The sequence below is a fragment of the Choloepus didactylus genome, chromosome X, assembly GCF_015220235.1.
Source record: "Choloepus didactylus isolate mChoDid1 chromosome X, mChoDid1.pri, whole genome shotgun sequence".
In the NCBI taxonomy this organism is placed as follows: domain Eukaryota; kingdom Metazoa; phylum Chordata; class Mammalia; order Pilosa; family Megalonychidae; genus Choloepus; species Choloepus didactylus.
Window position 1 is genome coordinate 126,825,480 of NC_051334.1, and position 19,521 is coordinate 126,845,000.

Below are 19,521 nucleotides of genomic sequence, written 5' to 3' on the forward strand. Positions count from 1 at the left end.
TAATTTCAAGATAAATATACTTGTAAAAAGTCTACAAACATCCTCCTACACCCACCCACCATTCTCTATCAGCACATACCTATAACCCCATCAATTTAGGATCAGGGAAATATATGTCTTTCCCACTTCCAGGAAAACTTTCCTGTTTACTCTCAACCCAAATAGGCTATCCTCTTAACCACCCCAACCAACCACTCTAGAGGATTTAATGCTTGTGTTCACAGAAGCTGCTTGCCATAAAATAGCAGATCTCTTTATAAGAGGGGATGTATCAGATCACAGAATTGGCAATATGAGATTGTGGGAAGACCACTGGATCCAAATTGTGGCTCTGTAAATGGCTTTTCTACCTATCATCTAGGTGATCATTTAATATAATTAATCCTCAGTCTCTTTTCTCTATAAAATGGGTACAATCATTCCTATGTACCTCATATAACTGGCAAGTAGCTTAATTGAGATAACATATGAGAACCTTAAACACAAGTATAAAGGTAAGGTCATCCTTATTATTATTCAGCATTGCAGCATGTCAGAATGGGTTGTTTAAAGTTCACTAGAAGAATAATCAACTTCAAAATGTACTAGTCGCAAAAAGCAACTCCCATTAAGTATAATTCATTTTCTTAGTAGCCTTGCATGACCAGAATTTATAAGCAACATATTTTGAGCTGTGCATTGGACATAAAAGTTATACAAAAGAGATCTGATTATATTGTTCAGACTCTACCTGAGAAACAACAATGATGAAGACTGAAGAGAGTAACCAAGTAAGCACAAGCAAAGGTGAAGAAGTCAATAATGCTAAATGAATGGGAGGTGGCTACCTAGGGGAACTCAGGCCAAAATACCTGCGCAAATCTCAAGCCCACAGATTTGCGGTCTCCATTGTACCTTATGTAAATGTTTGCCTTGTGTATCTTCCTAGCAACCACTGTGCATTCCTTTTTGTGTGTGGAAATAAATTTTATTTTTAATTTTCATAAAGAAAATAGTTATAACACTTTAGATTGTTAATAAGACTTAGTTGACATCTAGTTAACCTCGTACAACATTGTTTTTTCTTTTCTTGAAAATATTCAAATATGCTTCCATTGTTCCTTTAGAAATAGACTAAAAGATATGCTGCATGCAATGAGTTCCATGAAGAACATTCTGACACATTCATGTTTTCCCTGACACTTGAAATATTGAGTTATATGTCATTTTAACCTATCAGAGGAAAAACCAAAAATACGCCATTAAAAAATTGGTCATCTGTTATGACCAATTTAGATATGTTTCTACAAACAAAACCTATTTTTCACAATGGGGAAGCAGAAAATAATGTACACTCAAAAGGATCTACCCTGAAATAATTTTATCTCCTTTGAGAAAAGATTAAGGGATTAAGTGAGGAAGATCAACGTAACAAGTGACTTTTTTTTTGACCATTTAACTCTGGCCCAGAAGATAACAAATAAGATTAGTGTAAAATCCATCAGCCTATATCAATCCATCACTTTTTCCCTATTTTATAACAAAAGAAATTAGCTTTAATATTTAAGAGGATTAGTGTGGCACTATGACTGAAAGACAACATTGCCATCATCATAGCTCAAGAAGTATCCACAGGACCCTTTTAGAAACAGAATGCCATCCATGACCCAAAATGTGAGATTAGGCAGTTGTCAGTAAACATGAGGGGAAAAAAATCAAAACATTTTCTGCCCTCATTCATATCACACCACTACACCCTTGGAAATTCAGATTAAGTGGGTTTTGCAGATCACTTCACATCCATGTTAGCATCATAATATAAATGAGAAAGCAACTTTGGTTTTAAATAAAAATCATAACCTCATTTTGAAACTACAAATGGGACTCTCTTCATGTAACAGAATGATATAATAGCAAATTCCTATATCCCCAGACTATATATCCATATATCTACATTTATATCTATATATTCAAAAAATATAACTTGAAACTCTTAAATTATTTACTTCAAGCTCAAGTAAAGACAATTAAGCCACTGCAGTCATAGTCATTTCCTCGTCTGAGTCATCTGTGTACCTTTTAGTTGCAATTTCCCTAAATCCTTGTCTACAATTGCATTATTTTTCCTTTTGAACTTCTTGGGAACTGCATCATTAGCACAGATTTTCCTCATTTTAATGTTTGGCAATTTCTTCAGATCAATATCCCATTCGTTACAATGTCTGCAATCTCAAGGCCGGATCTTTCACACTGCTGCAGCTTGCACACCATCGTCTGCTTGATGACTATCTCCCGGGAATGCTGCCCCCTTCCCTGCCTGTCTTTGATGCTGTTAGGTAAGTCAATCTGCTCTAGTTCATCACAGAATTGCTTTAAATAGCTTTCAATTAATTCACAAGCTTCTTTGAATATTCTACTTTGTCGGCATCAAGATGATTGTCATACCACCATAGCTTTCCACCAGTAAAGTTAAGATGCAAGGCCTTTACATTCTTTAATTTTTCCTTTTTTTCTTGTTTGTGGGCCTTTTTCGTTATGTGAGCTGCTTTTCTACAATATGGATGGATGACTTTTTTTTCCTGTCCTGTACTTTTTCTCTTTGTTTCTTCAGGCATAGCGACATCCTTGCTACCCCAGTGGGCCTCCACACTTCAGACTGAGGTGATAGTGCTGACAACAGCAGGTACTACTTCTGGAGAAGCTCCTGTCTGAATACACTGGGGTCCTACTGGAAAAGGAGGGACTCCATTGTGTATTCTTTTCCATTCTTCTCCTCTGATTTTCTTTACTCTTGCTGACTAAGCATGTGGGGTAATGGTTAAAAACAGGAGATTTTGTCTTAATCAGACCTTGGTTTAAATCCCAGTTCTGCCACTTACTAGTCTTATGCACCTTAGCAAATTATTTAACTTTTCTGAGTCTCAGGTTCTCATTTATAAAATGGGATAATAATAATTATGGCACAGAGTATGGAAAATGTCTATGCTATTAGTTATCAATTTGATAACAGATAACAACCCATAAAGTTAATGCACTCCTTCACAACTCTCCCCAGTAGTGGCCCATGCTCCAAATTTATCCTTTTTATCCTTTCCCTATTTCAAAACTACCCTAGCAAAATTCTGAGCAAAGATGAAAAAAAAACACATTTTCTGTACTAGTGTGTAAATTGTACTTTCTAGAAATATATAATTTAGGATAGTCTAGGAGAATCAGTGGCCAAAGGAATTGATCTACAATAGTTCAATTTTAGGCAGTTTGTGATAAAGGGCAGGGAAAATATCCAAGGCCCTTGGGTAGTATGGAGTTCTAGAAAGATTTAGAGATTACACAGCTTAATAAATAGTCACAAAATAACCAACAACAAGAGGGAGGATCCAAGATGGTGGATTAGGAGAGACAGAGCAAAATACTTCTCCATGAAAAGTACTAGATAAAAGAGAGAAAGTGCTCCAGAATACCAGTTCTAGAGTTGCACCAGCTGGTCAAGGTCTGCTAAATCCACAGGGACTGTGCACTTGGTGAAACCAAGAGTCTGTGTTCAGAAACGAGTGAATGAGGTTGCTGGGGAGACAGCAGCCACGCCGTGGTTGGGAGAAACCGGGGGTCGGCATTTGGAGATGGATTAGTTTAAAAACCCCAAAAGTGGCTGCAGATCTGGCAAGGGGACCGTGCAGTCCAGCATGGTGGGAAGGGCTTCCCACAACCCATGCACATGCCTCAGTAACTGGCGTGGATGATAGCCTTTTTTTTTTTCCTTTTTAATTTTTATTGGGATTGTTCAGATACCATACAATTATCCAAAGATCCAAAGTGTAAAATCACTTGCCCCTGGGTACCCTCATACAGCTGTGCATCCATCACCACACTTAATTTTTGTTCAATTTTTAGAAACTTTTCATTACTCCAGACAAGAAATAAAGTGTAAGATGAAAAAAGAAAAAAAGAAAAGGAAACTCTAATCCTCCCCTATCCCTAACCAACCCCCTCTCAATTGTTGACTCGTAGTATTGGTATAGTACATTTGTTACTGTATATGAAAGAATGTTGAAATACTACTAACTGTAGTATATAGTTTGCAATAGGTATATATGTCTTCCCTATATGCCCCTCTATTATTAACTTCTAATTGTATTGTCATACATTTGTTCTGGTTCATGGAAGCGATTTCTAGTATTTGTACAGTTGATCATGGACATTGCCCACCATAGGATTCAGTTTTATACATTCTCATCTTTTGACCTCCAACTTTCCTTCTGGTGACATATATGACTCTGAGCTTCCCCTTTCTACCTCATTCACACACCATTCGGCGCTGTTAGTTATTTTCACATCTTGCTACCAACATGTCTGTTCATTTCCAAACATTTAAGTTCATCCTGGCTGAACATTCTGCTCATACTAAGCAACCACTCCCCATTCTTAAGCCTCGTCCTATATCTTGGTACCTTATATTTCATGTCTATGAGTTTACATATTATAATTAGTTCCTATCAGTGAGACCCTGCAATAATTGTCCTTATGTGTCTGGCTTATTTCACTCAGTATATTGCCCTCGAGGTTTTGTCATCAACCCATTTCTTTTTATATGATTTTGTTCACTCACCATACATTCCATCCTAAGTAAATAATCGATGGTTCTCTGTATGGTCATATATTTATGTGTTCACCACCTTCTCCACTATCTATATAAGGGCATCTACATTTCTTCCACAAGGCAGGAGGGAGAGTCAAAGAAGGTAGAGAGGCAAAAGAAAGAGGAAAAAAAAAATGACAGCTAGGAAGCAGCAAAAGGAAAAATAACCTTAAATCAAAGTAGAGTAAAGACTCAGACAATACCACCAATGTCAAGTGTCTAACATGCCTCCCCTATCCCCCCCTCTTATCTGCATTAACCTTGGTATATCACCTTTGTTACATTAAAGGAAGCATAATACAATGATTCTATTAGTTACGGTCTCTAGTTTATGCTGATTGCATCCCTCCCCCAATGCCTCTCCATTTTTAACACCTTGCAAGGTTGACATTTGCTTGTTCTCCCTCGTAAAAGAATATATTTGTACATTTTACCACAATTGTTGAACACTCCAGATTTCACCAAGTTACACAGCCCTAGTCTTTATCTTTCCTCCTTTCTTCTGGTGTCTCACATGCTCCCAACCTTCCTCTCTCAACCGTATTCATAGTTATCTTTGTTCAGTGTACTTACATTGCTGTGCTACCATCTCCCAAAATTGTGTTCCAAACTACGCACTCCTGTCTTCTATCACTCTCTAGTGCTCCCTTTAGTATTTCCTGTAGGGCGGGTGTCTTGTTCACAAAATCTCTCATTGTCTGTCAGAAAATATTTTGAGCTCTCCCTCATATTTGAAGGACAGCTTTGCTGGATATAGGATTCTTGGTTGGCGGTTTTTCTCTTTCAGTATCTTAAATATATCACACCACTTCCTTCTTGCCTCCATAGTTTCTGCTGAGAGATCTGCACATAGTCTTATTAAGCTTCCTTTGTGTATAATAGATTGCTTTTCTCTTGCTGCTTTCAGGATTCTCTCTTTGTATTTGACATTTGATAATCTGATTATTAAGTGTCTTGGCGTAGGCCTATTCATATCTCTTCTTTTGGAGTACGCTGCGCTTCTTGGATCTGTAATTTTATGTCTTTCATAAGAGATGGGAAATTTCCATTAATTATTTCCTCCATTATTGCTTCTGCCCCTTTTCCCCTCTCTTCTCCTTCTGGGACACCAATGATACGTACATTATTGTACTTTGTTTCATCCTTAAGTTCCTGGAGACATTGCTCATATTTTTTCATTCTTTTCTCCATCTGCTCCTTTGCATGTAGGCTTTCAGGTGTTTTGTTCTCCAGTTCCTGAGTGTTTTCTTCTGCCTCTTGAGATCTGCTGTTGTATGTTTCCATTGTGTCTTTCATCTCTTGTGTTGTGCCTTTCATTTCCATAGATTCTACTAGTTGTTTTTTTGAACTTTCGATTTCTGCCTTATGTATGCCCAGTGTTTTCTTTACAGCCTTTATCTCTTTTGCAATATCTTCTCTAAACTTTTTGAATTGGTTTAGCATTAGTTGTTTAAATTCCTGTATCTCAGTTGAAGTGTACGTTTGTTCCTTTGACTGGGCCATAACTTTGTTTTTCTTAGTGTAGGTTGTAATTTTCTGTTGTCTAGGCATGGTTTCCTTGGTTATCTAAGTCAGGTTTTCCCAGACCAGAACAGGCTCAGGTCCCAGAGGGAAGAAATATTCCATATCTGGTTTCCCTGAGGGTGTGTCTTAGAAAATTGCTCCACCCTGTGACGCCTCAGGTCACTGTGCTTTTCTGCCCAGCAGGACGCCTCAGGAGGTGTGGCCGTGTTCCCCCAGGCTCTGGGGTCTGGTTCTGAATGGAAAGGGCCCCACCCCTATCCTCTTAGAGAAGATAGACCCCCCTAGGGGGAGGTCATTAGCATTTCAATTGTCTCTCTCTCTCTGCTTGTGCTGTCTCCACCCTTCCCTGAGTCACAGCCCTGGAAACTGAAAGTGACTGGGGCTTTCTCCACTGAGCCAAAAAAGAAACAGTCCCCTTCAGACCTAGTCCACGGTGACCCTCTGGCTCTCCAAGGTCAGTCATTACCCAAAGCCTCTGTCTGTTTTTTGGGGATTCGTACCTGTAGTGAGCAGTTCACACTCGCTACTTAAAACCCCAGTTGGAGCTCAGCTGAGCTATATTTGCTTGCTGGGAGAGAGCTTCTCTCTGGCACCACGAGGTGTTGCAGCTCGGGCTATGGGGGAGGGGTCTCACAACTTGGGTCCGCAGGTTTTACTTACAGATTTTATACTGTGATCTTGGGCATTCCTCCCAATTCAGGTTGATGTATGATGAGTGGATGGTCTCATTTGTTCCCCCGCAGTTATTCTGGATTATTTACTAGTTGTTTCTGTTTTTTTTTAGTTGTTCCAGGGGGACTACTTTGCTTCCACTCCTCTCTATGCCGCCATCTTGCCCAAGCCTCAATGGTAGCCTTTTGCACACCCGCAGCTAACTGTCCCAGAGCTAAGAAGGCAGAGGTCCACGGAAGGGGGAAATTACCACACCCCTCAGCGTGCTGGGAACGCCCCTGCGTGGCGCTGTGGCCCAGAGCTTCCCTTGGGGACTGTGCTCACCTGTGATGCTGCACAGTCTTCCCTCCACGGAGGCCCACAGAGGGCACAGCTTGGAGGTGGGGTCCCACACAGAAGTCCCAAGGCCCTACACCAATCCCAGGGACTTGTGGACCCAGGGCAGAGAGAGATTGTGGGGAGTCCGAGTCGAAGGCTCGGACTCCTGCAACAGCTTTAAGTCTCCAGGAATGGCTGGGATATTTGAGTTTTAAAGCCACCTTCCTTCCCTAACTGCACAGGGGACACCTCCCACCTTCAGGGCTGGCTGCACCAACTACACACAGAAATTTGGTGCACGGATTGCACTCCCACATGGTCTGGGCCCCCACTCTATACAGACAAAGTTGGGGAGAACTGGCTTGAGGGTACGAGGTGGCTCAGCAGTGCCATCTGCTGGTAGGTCAGGGAAAGTGCACTGCATCAAGCTGTAGCTCTGTCAAATTATAGATAATTGTTTAAATAATCCTGCATATCCTAAAAGACCCTATCAAGATAAGCAAATGCCAAGAGACCAAAAACTTGAGAAAATTATAAAGCATATGAAGAAACCAGAAGATATGGATAACGCAAACACCCAAATTAAAAAACCAGAGGAGACAAAGAACTTGGAGAAATTAATCAAAGAAGAAGTAATCACAAACACAAATACCATGGCTCAAGATATAAAGGACATCAAGATGACCCTAGAAGAGCATAAGGAAGATTTGAAAGAGTGAATAAAAAAATAGATGACCGTATGGAAATAAAAGAAAGTGTTGATCAAATTAAAAAGATTCTGGATACAGTACTAGATTAGAGGAAGCGGAGGAAAGAATAAGTGAACCAAAGAGTGCAGAATGGAAAGTGAAAGTACAAAAGAAAGAATGGAGAAAAAAATTGAAAACATCAAAATAAATCTCAGGGATATGATGGACAACATAAAGCACACAAATTTAAGAATCACTGGAGTTCCAGAAGGAGAAGAGTAAAGGTCTATGAAGAGTATTCAAAGGAATTGTTGGGGAAATCTTCCCAACACTTCTAAACAACATAAATATGGAAAACATATTTGCCCAACAAAATACAAACAGAACAAATCCAAATAAACCCACTCCGAGACATACTCTGATCAGATTGTCAAATGCTGAAGAGAAGGAGCAAGTTCTGAAAGCAGCAAGAGAGAAGCAATTCACCACATACAAGGGAAACAACACAAGAGTAAGCAGTGACTACTCAGCAGGCACCATGGAGGCAAGAAAGCAGTGGCATGACATATTTAAAATTCTGAAAAAGAAAAATTGCCAACCAAGAATTCTTTACACAGCAAAGCTCCCCTTCAAATTTGAGGGAGAGCTTAAAATCTTCACAGATAGACAAATGCTGAGAGAATTTGCTAACAGGAGACACACCCTACTTGAGATACTAAATGGAGCCCTACTGACAGAGAAACAAAGAAAAGAGAGAGAGGTATGGAGAAGAGTTCAGAACAAAGAGATTTAGTAAGGGTACATTAAAGAAAATAAAGAGAGAGATGGGAAAAATATATCTGATAAGCATAAGCCAAAGGATAGGATGGCTGATTCAAGAAATGCCTTCACAGTAGTAACATTGAATGTGAATGGATTAAACTCCCCAATTAAAAGATATAGATTGGCAGAATGGATTAAAAAATACAAGCCATCAATATGTTGCTTACAAGACACTCATCTTAGACACAGGGACACAAAGAAATTGAAAGTGAAAGGATAGAAAAAGTATTCCATGCAAGCTACAGCCAAAAGAAAGTAGGAGTAGCAATATTAATCTCAGATAAAATAGACTTTAAGTGCAAAGATGCTACAAGAGACATAGAAGGTCACTATATACTAACAAAAGGGACAATTCACCAAGAAGAAATAACACTCATAAATGTCTATGCACCCAATCAAAGTGCCCCAAAATACAAGAGAGGAACATCGGCAAAACTGAAGGAAGCAATAGATGTTTCCACAATAATTGTGGGAGACTTCAATACATCACTCTCTCCTCTAGATAGATCAAACAGACAGAGGACCAATAAGGAAATTGAAAACCTAAACAATGTGATAAATGAATTTGAATTAACAGACATATATAGAACATTATATCCCAAATCACCAGGATACACATTCTTGTCTAGAGCTCACGGAACTTTCTCCAGAATAGACCATATGCTGGGACATAAAACAAGCCTCAGTAAATTTAAAAAGATTGAAATTATTCAAAGCACATTCTCTGATCACAATGGAATACAATTAGAAGTCAATAGCCATCAGAGTCTTAGAAAATTCGCAAATATCTGTAGGGTAAACAACACACTCCTAAACAATCAGTGGGTTAAAGAAGAAATAGCAAGAGAAATTGCTAAATATATAGAAACGAAAGAAAATGAGAACACAACATACCAAAACTTATGGCATGCAGCACAGGCGGTATTGATGGGGAAATTTATAGCAGTAAATGCATACGTTAAAAAGGAAGAAAGAGATAAAATCAAAGAACTAATGGATCAACTGAAGAAGCTAGAAATTGAAGAGCAAATTAATCCTAAATTAAGTAGAAGAAAAGAAATAACAAGGATTAAAGCAGAAATAAATGACATAGAGAACAACAACAACAACAAAAACTATACAGAGAATAAACAACACCAAAAGTTGGTTCTTTGAGAAGATCAACAAGATTGACAAGCCCCTAGCTAGACTGACAAAATAAAAAAGAGAGAAGATCCAAATTAACAAAATAATAAATGAGAGAGGAGACATTACTGCAGATAGTGAAGAAATTTAAAAAATTATGAGGATACTATGAACAACTGTATGCCAAGAAACTAGATAATCTAGAGAAAATGGACAACTTCCTGAAAACACATGAACAACCTAGACTGACCAGAGAAGAAACATAAGACCTCAACCAACCACTCACAAGCAAAGAGATCCAACCAGTCATCAAGAAGCTTCCCACAAAAAATGCCCTGGGCCAGATGGCTTCATAGCAGAATTCCACCAAACTTTCCAAAAAGAACTGACACCAATCTTACTTAAAATCTTTCAAAACATTGAAGAAAACGGAATACTACCTAACACATTTTATGAAACTAACATCAATCTAATACCAAAACCAGGTAAAGATGCTACAAGAAAGGAAATCTATAGGCCAATCTCCCTCGTGAACAGAGATGCAAAAATTCTCAACAAAATACTTGCAAATCAAACCCAAAGATACATTAAAAAAAAATCATACACCATGACCAAGTGGGGTTCATTCCAGGCATGCAAGGATGGTTCAATATAAGAAAATCAATCAATGTAATACAACACATTAACAAATCAAAAGGGAAAAATCAAATGATCATTTCAATAGATGCTGAAAAAGCATTTGGCAAAATCCAGCATTCTTTTTTGATTAAAACTTCAAAAGATAGGAATTGAAGGAAACTTCCTGAATATGATAAAGGGCATATATGAAAAACCCACAGCCAGCATAGTACTCAATGAAAGCCTTCCATCTAAGACAGGGATGCCCGCTGTCACCACTGCTATTGAACATTGTGCTAGAAGTGTTAGCCAGAGCAATCTGACAAGAAAAAGAAATAAAAGTCATCCAAATTGGAAAGAAAGAAGTAAAACTGTCTATTGGCAGATGATATGATCGTATATCTGGAAAACCCTGAGAAATTGACGACATAGCTACTTGAACTAACAAATAAATTCAGCAAAGTGGCGGGATACAAGATTAATGCATATAACCTGTAATGTTCCTATGCACTAGAAATGATCTAACTGAAGAGACACTCAAGAAAAAGATACCATTCTCAGTAGCAACTAAAAATATCAAGTACCTAGGAATAAACTTAAACAAAGATTAAAAGACCTATACATAGAAAACTACATAACTTTACTAAAAGAAATAGAAGGGGACCTAAAATGATGGAAAAATATTCCTTGTTCATGGATAGGAAGGCTAAATGTCATTAAGATGTCAATTCTACCCAAACTCATCTACAGATTCAATGCAATCCCAATCAAAATTCCAACAATCTACTTGCAGACTTGGAAAAGCTACTTATCAAATTTATATGGAAGCAGAAGATGCCTTGAATTGCTAAAATACCTTCTTAAAAAATACAAAGTGGGAGGACTTACACTCCCTAATTCTGAAGCTTATTATAAAGCCATAGTAGTCAAAAACAGCATGGTACTGGCACAAAGATAGACAGATTGATCAATGGAATCGAATTGAGAATTTGGAGATAGACTCCCAGATCTACGGCTGACTGATCTTTGATAAGGCCCCCAAAGTCACTGAACTGGGTCATAATGGTCTTTTCAACAAATGGGGCTGGGAGAGTTGGATATCCATATCCAAAAGAATGAAAGAGGACCCCTACCTCGCACACTACACAAAAATTAATTCAAAATGGATTAAAGACCTCAATAAAAAAGACAGTACCATAAAACTCCTAGAAGATAATGTAGGGAAACATCTTCAAAACCTTGTGTTAGGAGGTCACTTCCTAGTCCTTCCACCCAAAGCACAAGCAACAAAAGAGAAAATAGATAAATGGGAACTCCTCAAGCTTAGAAGTTTCTGTACCTCAAAGGAATTTGTCAAAAAGGTGAAGAGGCAGCCAACTCAATGGGAAAAAATATTTGGAAACCATGTATCTGACAAAAGACTGATATCTTGCATGTATAAAGAAATCCTACAACTCAATGACAATACTACAGACAGCCCAATTATTAAATAGGCAAAAGATATGAAAAAACAGTTCTCTGAATAGGAAATACAAATGGCCAAGAAACAGATGAAAAAATGTTCAGCTTCACTAGCTATTAGGGAGATGCAAATTAAGACCACAATGGGATATCATCTCACACCAATTAGACTGGCTGCTATTTAAGAAACAGGAAACTACAAATACTGGAGAGGATATGGAGAAATTGGAACTCTTATTCATTGTTGGTGGGACTGTATAATGGTGCAGCCACTCTAGAAGACAGTCTGGCAGTTCCTCAGAAAACTAGACATAAAGTTACCCTTCAATCCAGCAATTGCACTTCTTGGTATATACCCGGAAGATCTGAAAGCAGTGACACGAACAGATATCTGCATGCCAATGTTCATAGCAGCATTATTCACAATGGCCAAGAGACGGAAACAACCCAAATGTCCTTCAACAGATGAATGGATAAACAAAATGTAGTATATACACATGATGGAATACTGCACAGCAGTAAGAAGGAACAATGTCGTGAAACATATGACAACATGGATGAACCTTGAAGACATAATGCTGAGCAAAATAAGCCAGGCACAAAAAGAGAAATATTGTATGTTACCACTAATGTGAACGCTGAAAAATGTAAAATAAATGGTTTGTATTGTAAAATGAAGGGGACCTAGTGATAGACAGCAAATAGTGAAGGGGGAATGATAATCTAATAAGAACAGATAAGTTATGGAGGGTAAACTTAATGTTCTGGGAATGCTCAATAACAACTATGTTTTGTTAATTTCTGGTGGGTATGGTAAGAACAAGTTCGCAGAAATGTAGTTATTTTAGTTTGTTTCTCTTATTCCTTTGTTGGGTTATGGTCTGTCTATTTTCTGGTGTAGGGTAGGAACATGTTGGAAGCAATGTAGTTATTTTAGGTTGTTTTTCCTATAAAAAAAGTCAACGAGTGGGGAGAAGGGGTATGGGGTGCTTTGAGTGTTCTCTTTTACTTTTTCATTCTTATTTTCATTTTTATTTTTTGGAGTAATGAAAATGTTCAAAATGTGATTGTGGTGTTGAATGCACAACTATATGATGAAACTGAACAATTGTACACTTTGGATGATTGAATGAAATGTGAATATATTTCAATAAAATTTCATAAAAAGGTTAAAAAATAACAAAAAATAACCAACAGCATGCCTTATGTAAATTTTCTTTCATTATCCTAGTTCTAACTCCATTTAAGTGTAAAGACTAACATGCCAAGTCAACAGGCATTTATTATGTGCTTATTGTATGCCTAACACCATGTTGGGTACAGAAGCCTTTTCTTCTCCTTTATTAGATCCTCTCCAGGATTACTTATTGCATTTAATTGTCATTGTCTCTTTAGTTGCACTTACTTTTTAATTTTAATTGTGAGAACATATATACAACATAACCTTTCCCATCTCAACCACTCCCAAGCCTACGATTCAGTGGGATTAATCCCATTTACAATGTTGCAGGACCCTCACAAGCTTACATTACTAAAATTTTCCCATCTCCCCAAAGTGAAACCCTACACCCATTGTGCATTAACTCCTCACTCTCCCTATCCCCAACCCTGGCAATCTGTACTCTAATTTCTGTCTCTATGATCCTGTGTATTCTCCAATATTTTCTTTGTAGTTACCATGAGGCTTAAAATGAACAACCTAAATCTATGACAATCTCTATATTTGCTTTTTTTCTTCACTTAGTACTTAGTTGTACAATCATCATCAATCTCAATTTTAAACAATTATCATAACAGAAAATACCCCAAAGCTCTTATCAGCCCCTAATTATTCATCCCTAGTATTAGTGTGGTACTGGTAAGGTAATCCTATCAAATATGGTCTATATATATATATATATATATTTTTTTTTTGATGACAAGACATTGTCTTCTTTATTTTTTTATTTTATTTTTTTATCTTCATTTTATTGAGATATATTCACATACCACGCAGTCATACAAAACAAATCATACATTCGATTGTTCACAGTACCATTACATAGTTGTACATTCATCACCTAAATCAATCCCTGACACCTTCATTAGCACACACACAAAAATAACAAGAATAATAATTAAAGTGAAAAAGAGCAATTACCAACTTAACTTCAATAGTATATACAAACTATGTTCCTATACCCCTCTGTCCCCCACTTTTATGTAATTCTTGTCACAAATTGCATGTTTATACATTATGAATACAAAACCATTGATCTATCATTGCATTTATGCATTTGCTTTTTAGATCCTGTAGGAAGTAAAAAGTGGAGTTAGAAAACAAGAATACAATAGTACTAGCATTTATACTTACACATGTCATTACCCTTACTGGAGATCATTACTGCTTTACGCAGCTTTTAGCTATTGTGTATTGTCCTTTCCTTTCAACCTACAGAACAATCTTTAGCATCTCTTGTAGGGCTGGGGTAGTGGTGATGAATTCTCTCAGCTTTTGCTTATCCGGGGATATCTTAATCTCTTCCTCACTTTTAAAAGAGAGTTTTGCCAGATATAGAATTCTTAGTTGGCAATTTTTTGCTTTCAGCACTTTAAATATGCCATTGCAATGACTTTGTGCCTCCATCATTTTCAATGAGAAATTGACACAAATCTTATCGAGGCTCTCTGATATGTGACACATTGCTTCTCTCTTGCAGCTTTCAGAATATTCTTTCTTTGGCATTCAATAGTTTGATTATATGTCATGGTGAATGTATACTTGGGTTTAGCCTATTTGCAGTTTGTTGAGTATCTTGGATGTGTACATTCATGACTTTCATTAAATTTTAGACTTTTCTGCAATTATTTCTTTGAATATTCTCTATACCCTTTTCTCTTCTTATTTTCCTTCTGGGATTCCCACAGTGGGTACACTGGTATGCTTGATTGTATCCCACAGGTTTCTCATTCCTTCTTCTCTCTGCTCCTCAGACTGTATGATTTCAATTATCTTATTTTCAAGTTCACTAATTATTTACGCCAGCTTCAATCGCTGTTGAACCCCTCTAAAGAATTTTTAATTTCTGGTACTGTGGTCTTCAGCTCTGTTTGGTTCCTTTTCATAATTTCCATCTCTTTATTGATATTCTCTTTGGGTTCATCTCTCAATTTCCTGATTTCCTTTAGTTCTTTTTCCATGTTTTCCTTTAGCTTTTTTTAGCATATTTAGGAGTATTCTTTTTCCTAAAGTCTTTGTCTAGAATGTCCCATGTCTGATCCTCCTCATTGATAGCTTCTAATGTTTTAATCTTATCTTTTGCCTGGTACACCATTTGCCATTTTTTTGTGTATTTTATAATCTTTTGTTGAAACCTGGACATTTTGATATTTATCACTGGAATTTATACTCTGGGGTGCCTGTACCTCAAGCTAGCATCATGCTATTGGTATAACAGAGGTTTCTTTGATTGTCAGGAGTTAATTGTAAAAAAAATGAAGGCAGCAAAAAAAAGAAAACACCTTTCCTAGCCTTGACAGATTGATCCATGGAAGTGCTCTCAGTTTACTCGGACAATGAGTTTAGAGAAGAGCTTGAGGCCAAAGCATAGGGGCCTCCCTGATCCTTTCTGCACACATTTCTTATGTTGGGCATGTGTGTGTGGCTCTAGGAATTCTCCTTTTTACATGGTTCCAAATGTCCCCCCTTCCCTAGGAAAGTTTCTTCCCAGTCCCTGTCACTGTACTGTATGTCCTACAGCCAGCAATCCCTTGCCTCAGGTAGCCACAACTCGGCTGCTTTCCTACACTGTTCTCTAGGAGATCTCTGAGATACCTTTTACAGGCAGGCCAAATTGTGGGATGGGAAACCTGTGATGAATGTCCTGGTTCAGTCCAACAGGCACCCACCAAACAGATTGGGCCAGACATACATGTTTCCAGTGTGTACAAAGGATACCCTGCTCCTTTTGGATCTGGGATCAGGGATCTACAACTGGGAGTGTGGAGTGACTCAACACCAAGTTGGTGAGGGGATGAGGGAGATGCTAGGAAATCCTGTGACTTTTAAAGGTGACTTTTTCTTGATTTTGTGCTTGCCCTGTTACTGTGATCCTTTTACTACTTTCTGGAGCTTTGAGGAAGATATTTCTGCCAGTATTTGCCTGTTGTTCAAAGCTTCTGTGGGGGGGCTGGAGCCCTGAAGCTTCTTACTCCACCATCTTAAACAGGGTGAGGCTCCCTGTTTGTAATTTTAGTCCCTGAACATTTCCTGACATTCTAAATGGTAGCAAGAAATAAACCCCCAACAATACCTACCAGAAGTTATACAGTGACTTATTCTAGATTGAATTGCAGCAGGAGTGATGAGAACTCCTTATTTTTGAGTGTTAAAGACAGTCAGGATCATGTCATTGATCCATTCAGGGTAGTTGTTTGTTTGTTTCAAGTAAATATACAACATGCTTATTGGCATAGGAATCTCAGGAATCTGGTTTCATGAAATGGAATTCACCAAAATACTTAAAGGGAGGCATTTAAATGGAAAATTCCTCTGTTCAAGATTAAAGACCAGATTCAATTGTTACCAGTTGTCTCAGGGAGTAAATTACACTGCTGTCAGTTATACAACTTTCTTTATAACAGGGTCTGGCATAATAAAAAGTGAATCGATTGTGAGTCAGAAAACCTGAGTTCTAGTTCAGGCTCCTAGAGTACAAACTAGCTACATACCCTTGGGCAAGTCATTTAATCCTATCTTTATGGTCAGAAGAGCACAGAATTATGGCTAATCTGTTACCAGAGCAGTAAACAGCAGGAGATGAGGAAGAGTCTCCAAAAAGCATTTTACTGAAACAAAATGTTTCTAAGCTAATACATCTATACATCACTGCAACATACAACTGCAGGAATGCCAAAGAGGCAAAATGATTTCAAATCAAGAAAATAAAAATACCTTGCTTTAAACAACAAAGACTATAGTAAGCATAAAAATTACCAAACTGACAAGAAGTAGCCTGGTTTATGGAGAAGCAAGGAAACATGAGTGGGTGAAATGAAAGGGAAGTGACTTAGCAAGGGAGAAGGCTAGGGAGACCAGCGAGATATCTTTCTACAGGGTGCATTAAGTAAGAATGTTGAGGGGTCTTTAGTGCTTCTCACCAAATATTTTGAGCTCTCCACCTGAATTCAGCATATGTGGTAGGATTGCACTTTCTGACCCCTAATGGAAAGGTGATATGTGTCAAATCCAGAAAAGAGAATTAATTCCCCAAGCTTTCTTTCCCTCTGCCATGACAATCAGCAAGGTTACAAATGGTAGCTGCTTGGTCTGGGTATTAGATTGAGGACCATGTAACTTCCCTCAGGTGACCCATGATGGATATGAAGTTTCAACAAGAAATAAGCCTTTGTTATCTCAAACCACTGAGATTTGGGAATTATTTGCTCTAGCAGTGTAACCTATCCCATCCTGACAGAATGGATGACAGTTATGAGGTCAGCTCTCTGCCTAACAGAGGGCAAGGATGTTTTTCTCCAGGTAAATGGGCCTCAGTAGGGCCTTAGTGCTTCGCAGAGGCTTGTGATCTAAAATCTTGTAAGTTTCCATTTTGGATATGAACAAAACATGTCACTGTTACTGGCAGCTAATAGTGAACATGAAAAATATAGAGGATACCTTAGATCAAAGGCTCAGGGAACTGGTAATTTGATATAAATCCTTCCTCTCATTCCGTTCCAAGTAAGTAGTGACTGAAAATCATATGGCTCTTCAATGACCCATCTGGAATAACTGGCCTCAGGCTAGTTTGAAGTAAGCAGGTGTCCTTCTTAGCAGAGCTGGCACCTTCATTTTTCAGTTTATTTTATAGCAGAGTAAGCAAAAAGCAGAATAAACAAGGAAGGGAGAACTTTTTACCCTCTGAGGCCCTTAAATGTGGCCAGGCAGAAAATAGCGGTATAAGCTTTGTGAGATGAAATTAAATATATATCTCAGTACAATTTAAGGCTAACTAGTCTTCACAATTTTTTTTCTTAAAAGACTCTAAGGAACACTAATCCTGCCCCAATCAGAGGTACTAAAAGATAAGGAAGTACTAATAGGCTAATGAGCGGCACTGCAGAAAGCTGAGGCAGTAATTGGAGGCTGTATTCTTGGCACAACATCTGTCCATTAGCAACACTTTATATAGGGGGCTGGGAGATGATGAGCCTTACCACAGTGATATGAGAATTAACTGCCAATAACAGCTACAATTTATTGACTGCATACAACAACCAGGCATTTTAGGAATTGTCATCACATTAAGTTAATGTGTCAAATTATCTGTGTCATGGTGTCCAGTCATTTGGTCAAGCAAGCTCTGTTCTGATCATTACTGTGAGAGTATTTCATAGATAGATTTGCATGTATAGTCAGTCAAATGCATCTATGTCTGATTGCATCTACAATCAACAAAGGAGATTGCCCTTAACAATGAGGGGAGTCTCATCCAATTAGTTGGAGGTTTTAAAGCCAGAACTGATGTTTTCAGCAGTCAGAAAGAAGAGTTTCTATCTCTACTTCAACCAGCCAGCTTCTCCTGGGGAATTCAACATCACCTTCATCAGAGATTACAACTTATAGCCTGCCCTACGGAATTGACATGGTCACCTGAGCCATTCCTATAATAAGTCTCTTATAAAAGTGTGTGTGTGTACATACACATAAATTGTCATATACATATACTGTCAGTTTTGTTTCTCTGGAAAACCCTAATACAGGAACATTATAGCTAATCTTCACAACTATATGAGGTATGTATTATCCCTATTTTCCAAATGAGGAAACTGAGAAATATCAAGAGAGCAAAAAGTCAAGGGAAGGGAAAGAGTGAAGAAGAATAAGATGGTACAGTTAATTCAATGAGCATAAGATGGTACAGTTAACTCAATGAGGATAAGGACTGAGAAGAAGCAATTGGAGTTGATGTTTAGGAGGTGACCTTTAAGAAATTAATCTCAATTAATTGGTTGGAGAGAAATCCAGAGTACAAAGAACTAAAAATAAATGAGTAGCAGAGAAATATATGGAGTAACTGCAGACTATTTTTTTCAAGAAATCTGGTACTTCACATACAACTCACCATTATCTGTGTGAATCACATCAAAGCTAAGGGACCCTTTCCCCCCCAAAATTCACATACATACCAAATTTTACATACAGTATCAGGGAATTCATAGACATACCTAAAACCCATTCAGGAATTCCAGCAAATGAATTAATGATATATACCAAATTCAAGATGATGGAAGTTGGCTGTTTCGGTTTGCTAAAGCTTCCAGAATGCATTAAACCACAAATGGGTTGGCTTTTACAATGGGGATTTATTAGCTTACAAATTTACAGTTCTAAGGCTGTGAAAATGTCCAAAATGTCCAAATTAAGGCATCAACAGAGTGATACCCTCTCTGAAGACAGGCTGCTGGCACCTGGGAGCCCTCTGTCACACATGAAGGCACATGGCCAGTGTCTGCTGGTCCCTCTCTCCTGGGTTTCATTGCTTTCAGCTTCTGGCTTCAGTGGCTTCCTCTTAGCCTCTCTGGGGGTTTTCTATGAGCTTCTTTTAATTTCATCTCTTAGCTTCTGTATGTGTTTTATCCTCTTATAAAAGGACTCCAGTTAGGAGGATTAAGACCCACCTTGAATGGGGTGGATCA

General features: G+C 38.0%; 1 pseudogene; it reads right to left on the reverse strand.

Moving 5' to 3' along the window:
- Positions 1-2,006: 2,006 nt before the first annotated feature.
- LOC119522335 lies at positions 2,007-2,594 on the reverse strand (annotated as a pseudogene).
- Positions 2,595-19,521: the final 16,927 nt, after the last annotated feature.